At 38.0% G+C, this 6,302-nt stretch overlaps 1 pseudogene; it reads left to right on the plus strand.

Moving 5' to 3' along the window:
• The first annotated feature begins 1,459 nt into the window (after window positions 1–1,459).
• Window positions 1,460–5,871, plus strand: LOC140869484 (uncharacterized; annotated as a pseudogene).
• The last annotated feature ends 431 nt before the right edge of the window (window positions 5,872–6,302 follow it).

Below are 6,302 nucleotides of genomic sequence, written 5' to 3' on the forward strand. Positions count from 1 at the left end.
ATGGACTACCAAATCTAAAAGAACTTAGAGTAAATTTAAACAACATAGGTGGATTCATACCCCATTCTATCTCAAATGCATCTAAACTCACAGTTGTATGTCTCAATAGATTTACAGGTCCAATTCCAAATTCCTTAGGGAACCTCAGAAATCTTGAATTTCTGAACTTGGCTAGAAACAATCTTACCAGTGACTTGGCATCACCAGAAATGCGCTTCATCACTTCCCTGACAAATTGCAAATCTTTAAATTACTTGATTATCAACAACAACCCTTTGGCCAGTGTTCTTCCACTTTCTGTAGGGAACCTCTCTTCTTCTCAGGATAGTATTTATGCTTCTGAATGTGAGATCTACGGAAACATTCCGGAAACAACTGGGAATTTGAGCGGTCTGACATTGTTAGATTTATCTGAGAATAACTTAACTGGATTTTTTCCATCATCTATCAAAAGTTTACGAAAACTTCAACGAGTATCTTTTAGTAGTAACATATTCAGAGGGATTTTCCCATATTGGTTTTGTGAGTTACCTAGCTAATTTGGGCATATTACAATTGAGTCGAACTAAAATCCAGTGTTTTATTTCTGATTGCATAAGAAATGTTACATCATGACTTAGAGAAATTTCTCTGGACTCTAACAGATTGAACTCTACTATACCTTCAAGCTTATGGAAGCTGAAAGATCTGTTGATGTTGAACCTGTCCTCGAACGCTTTAATCGGATCTATTCCTCAAGAATTTCAAGATTTAGAAGCTGTCATTTCAATATATCTTTCGATGAATCTATTGAACAGTGGAATTCCAAATACAATTGGGGCTCTGCAGGAATTAATCAGTCTTTCCTTGGCAAGCAACCAACTTGATGAACCTGTTCCCAACTCACTCGGAAACTTGATCAGTTTAGAATTCTTGGATTTATCTAATAACAATCTCTCAGGTGTGATTCCTAAGTCATTAGAGAACCTACACCAACTGAAGTTTTTCAATGTATCATTCAACAGATTAGGCGGAGAAATTCCGGGTGGAGGGCCCTTTAAGAATTTCAGTTATCGGTCTTTCATGTCAAACGAGGCTTTTTGTGGTTCACCGAGGTTGCATGTCCCATCTTGTCGAAACAATTCTATGCAAAGATCAAGGAAGAGAAAAATGCTTTAAGTTCTAATCAGTGTACCAGTTACTGTGACCTGTATTCTTGCTTTAGCTTTTGTACTTGGAGCAATCAGACGACGAAGAAAACAAATATTAAAAATAAATATTTGCACTTTCTCTGTATTTGCTTGACAACTTTGGCTCTAAGACTTGTCAGCACTTGAAACAAAACACATTACGAAAGTGGTGGGGTCTTTTACAAGACCTCAACGTCAACCACTTGGCCTTAAGTGGAGCGAAAGCTAAACAAACAATAATGGCGCATAAGAACTCATTTAACTGAATTCCTACAATTCGTCCATTGAAGATGGAAAGAAGTACTTATCTTGTTCTGCTTTCCCTGTCCGCATACTTCTTCATTTTTTGCTCGGCCTTAGACATCAGCACCGATCAATCTGCTCTGCTTGGGTTCAAATCACAAGTAGAGCCAGACCCTGATAATCTTCTGGCAAGAAATTGGTCCTCTAACACTTCCACGTGCAACTGGGTCGGAGTCACTTGCGACTCGCGTCACCAAAGAGTAGCGGCTGTGAATGTTTCTGGCATGGAACTCTCAGGCAGAATCTCCCCACAACTGGGAAATCTTTCCTTTCTCGTTTCGCTGGATATAAGTGGCAATATGTTTGAAGGAGATCTCCCTGAGGCGATGGCTAATCTAAAAAGACTTAGATTTATCAGCTTTAGCTTTAATAGCTTCAGTGGGGAGATTCCATCATGGTTCGATGAATTGTATAGTCTTCAACATCTACTTCTTGATAACAACAGTTTTACGGGGTCGATCCCGTCTTCTTTTTTTTCCAACTTATCAAAGCTAGAGATCTTGAATTTGTAGTATAATCTGCTAGAAGGAATGATCCCCGCCGAGATTGGAAATCTTTACAAGTTGAAGAGTTTGATTGTAAGAGAGAACCATCTTTCAGGATCCATACCCGTGACAATCTTCAACATTTCATCGCTGGAAAGAGTTGATTTCACCGCGAACAGCCTCTCGGGTAATCTTCCAGCAAACATGTGTCGACATCTCCATAATCTCACGTATTTTTCTGTGTATTCCAACCAGTTACATGGTCTGATTCCATCAACTATAAACGAATGCTCGCAGCTTCAATATTTGATTCTTCAGTTTAACCAATTCACTGGACCAATACCGAATCAGATAGGGAACTTAACCAGACTTGTATACTTGTATCTTGGAGACAACAATTTGAAAGGTACATCCCATTTCAAAGTGGGCAATTACTGAATAATAAAAGTATGTAGAAGTACACTTTGAAACAACACAGACTAAAACTAAATCTATGTTTCGTATGCAGGCGAAATTCCAGAGGACTTAGGCAACCTTCATGAGTTAGAGTACTTGACCTTGGATGCAATTGGCCTCAGTGGTCCAATACCTTCTTTAATTTATAACATGTCTACTCTGCAATGGCTTTATATTGGACAAAATAACCTGACAGGAAAAATGCCAATTGATGTATGCTCTAACCTTCCAGTATTACAAGGACTTTATATTGGACAAAATCAATTGACTGGAAGAATTCCAAGGGAACTTGGCAATTGTTCTTCACTCGTGGAGTTGTACATGGATGACAATAAGTACACAGGAAATGAGTAACATATACGATTCTCCGATAATACAAAAACTGATTATAGTTTTGGGGTTTGTCTATGGTTTTTTTCATTGTTGGATAGTGGAGCCACAAATAGAACCGGTTATGAAACAAGCAAATAATCAGTCAGACAAAAAAAAAAAAAAAAGATACTTCATCAGCTCAGCCAATTTTTTGTCACAAAACAACAAGAAATTAGCATGAAAGGTTAAATAAATGATAAGATGTCAGCAGATGCTATGTAGGAGAATATTAATAGTCTTCAAGAAGCTATATTAAGGGACAGTTACAAAAAAATGGCCTCATCGTTTTAAAACAACAAACACATCAAAAACATTTCGCTAAAGACCCCCCTACATTAACGAGCGCAATGAATGCTCGACTTCTTGAGCAAATGGCCAAAGAAAAACTATTGGCCAACTGGAAACACTTCAAATTCTTGTGGAAATCTTGATTGTGCCTTATTTTGAAGTTCGTTTTGGTCAAAGCTCTTCCATAATTAATTGTGTGCATTCTGTGGCAGGTGAAATACCATCAGAGATTGGCAAGCTTTGGAATCTGGAAATTCTAGTTCTAGGTACAAACTATTTAACTGATCATATTCCAGAGACGATCTTCAATATTTCTGCTTTGAGAACACTTTCATTACGAGAAAATCATCTATGCGGGAGTCTTCCACCAACCATGGGGAATGAACTACCTAACCTTGGAGCAATTTTGCTTGGACAGAACAATCTCACTGGTTTCATGCCAAGTTCAATTTCAAATGCTTCCGCTCTCACTCGTTTAAGCTTGGTTGCTAACAAGTTATCCGGCCCCATTCCTGGATCGCTTGGGGAGTTGAGGTTTCTTGATTTTTTAAATCTAGGAGAAAATGACTTCACTACCGAGTCTTCGGAATTGAGTTTCATCACTTCTTTAACAAACTGCCGACTTCTAAGAGTACTTTGGATTCAGAATAACTCCTTCAATGGTTACCTTCCAGCTTCAATTGGTAACCTCTCTTCTAATCTTGAGACAATTGATGCAAGTAAGTCTGAACTTGAGGGAAGCATTCCACAAGAAATTGGTAATATAAGTAGTTTGGAATCTTTGTATCTGGATAACAATGGTTTAACAGGGTTCATTCCCATCACAATCAAACATATGTTGAAGCTACAAGAATTTATCCTTATTGGTAATTCATTAAATTGTGTAATCCCAGATGACATCTGCACTTTAACCCGATTAGGGGGGCTCACATTGAGCAAAAACAAGCTTCATGGTCCACTTCCAATGTGCTTAGGGAACGTTACTTCTTTGAGATATCTCAATCTCGATTCCGATGAACTAAATTTAAGCATATCTCCAAGTATAGGGGGGCTCAAGGATCTCCTGAAATTGAGCCTGTTCTCAAATTTATTGAGTGGCCAGCTACCCCAGGAAATTGGTAACTTGAAGAAAGTAATATCTATCGACTTGTCCTCAAATGAGTTATCGGGTGGTATTCCTAACATAGTTGGTCAGCTGACAAACTTGATAAATCTATCCATGGCACATAATATATTGAATGAATCCATCCCTGATTCAATTGGCAAATTGTTGAGTTTGGAAAGACTTGATCTTTCTGGCAACCATCTCACAGGTGTGATTCCAAAATCAATGGAGGAACTTCAGTATCTCATGTATCTCAACCTCTCCTTTAACAGTTTAAGAGGAGAAATTCCTGACGGAGGGCCTTTCGTGTATTTCAACCATCAATCCTTCATGTCAAATGGTGCACTGTGTGGTCCGCCTCGGTTCCAGTTTCCAGAATGCCATGTTAATGATCACCATAAACATAGGAAACTAAGGAAGTTTAATGTTATAGTCATAACACTGGGTGCTGTTTTAACCTTTTCCGCCTTGACAATCTCCTTTCTTCTCATAGCATGCCGAAGGAAAAAAAAGGTTCCCAACCAAGTGGACTTGTTTCCTTCTGTAACCATCGACAGGCTCACATACCTTGAGCTTCAAAGAGCAACTAATGGATTTAGTGAAGACAACTTGCTAGGAACTGGTAGTTTTGGTTCTTTTTACAAAGGGGTTTTAACTGATGGCACAACCTTGGCCGTGAAGGTATTCAATTTACAGAAAGAAGGAGCATTCAAGAGCTTTGACACAGAATGTGAAGTGCTACACAACATTCGCCATCGTAACCTGACAAAAGTCCTCAGCAGCTGCACAAACACTGATTTTCGAGCTTTAGTACTCGAATTCATGCCTAATGGGATTCTAGATAAGTGTTTGTACTATGATCATGAACCGTTGGATCTTCTACAAAGATTAAACATAATGATAGACGTTGCATCTGCAATGGACTATCTCCACCACGGCTACTCAAATCCTATAATACATTGTGATTTGAAGCCTAGTAACATCCTTCTAGAAGAAAACATGGTGGCACATGTGAGTGACTTTGGGGTAGCAAAATTAATGGATGAGGATGATACCGTGACACACACACCAAGACTCTGGCAATATTTGGTTATATTGCACCAGGTGAATCATCTCTCTTGCTTTCCAGTTCTTGTTTTTTGGATTCTTTCAACGGAATTTTACGGTTCATGCAGAGTACGGATTGGAAGGACTGGTTTCAAGAAAATGTGATGCATACAGTTACGGCATTGTGTTGATGGAAACGTTCACAAGAATGAGGCCAAGTGATGACCTGTTCACAGGAGGTAGGAGCCTCAGGGGTTGGATAAAAGAGTCGTATCCTGAGTCTATACGTAAGGTGGTAGATGCCAATCTACTATTAAATGAGGAAACAAATACCCATAAAATTGTCGAGTGTGTGTTGTTAATCATGAAATTGGCTTTGGACTGCTCTGCCGAATTGCCTGGTGAGAGGACCAACATGAGAGAGGCTCTGGGAACTTTACAGAAGATCAAAAAACACTTCTTTCTAACCAATTAATGTTCACACGTGTCGTCGTGTTGGTGTTTTCCTCACTATAATCAGCGGCAGAAATAATCAAGAAATGCATAAATTAATTTTTTTTATAGCATTCGTTCTCAAATTAGCTACTGAAGTTGAACATTATGTTTTTAACTTTTATCTTTTGTGATCAATTTGTAGCTATCTAATTGGCAATTTCTCTTATAGTGTATTAGACGTCTTCTACCTTGAGTTTGACTTATTTTTCTACTTCAGCTTTAGAACAATAGCGTATGTTATATATTTGTTGAATCGAGTGACTTGCATTTGACAAAAAGTTATAGTTGATGTTGATAGTGCAATTCAAAATTTTTAAACTGTACAATAGTTCAAACGTCACGTTTTAATTTTTTTACAATATATTATTCAATAATTATCCTTGCAATCAACGAGAATCAAAGTTGTGACCTTGACTTCGATGACAATTGTATGACCAAAAGTTACAACTGATTGTAATAGCGCTATTCATATATTTTAAACTATGTAATAGCTCAAGCGTCATATTTCGATTGCTCTACAAAGCAAACACAATTATTGCACTCCAACCTAAGCAATATACGTTAAATGAAAATTTTAGTCTA

This window comes from Henckelia pumila, chromosome 1 (assembly GCF_033568475.1).
Source record: "Henckelia pumila isolate YLH828 chromosome 1, ASM3356847v2, whole genome shotgun sequence".
NCBI lineage: Eukaryota > Viridiplantae > Streptophyta > Magnoliopsida > Lamiales > Gesneriaceae > Henckelia > Henckelia pumila.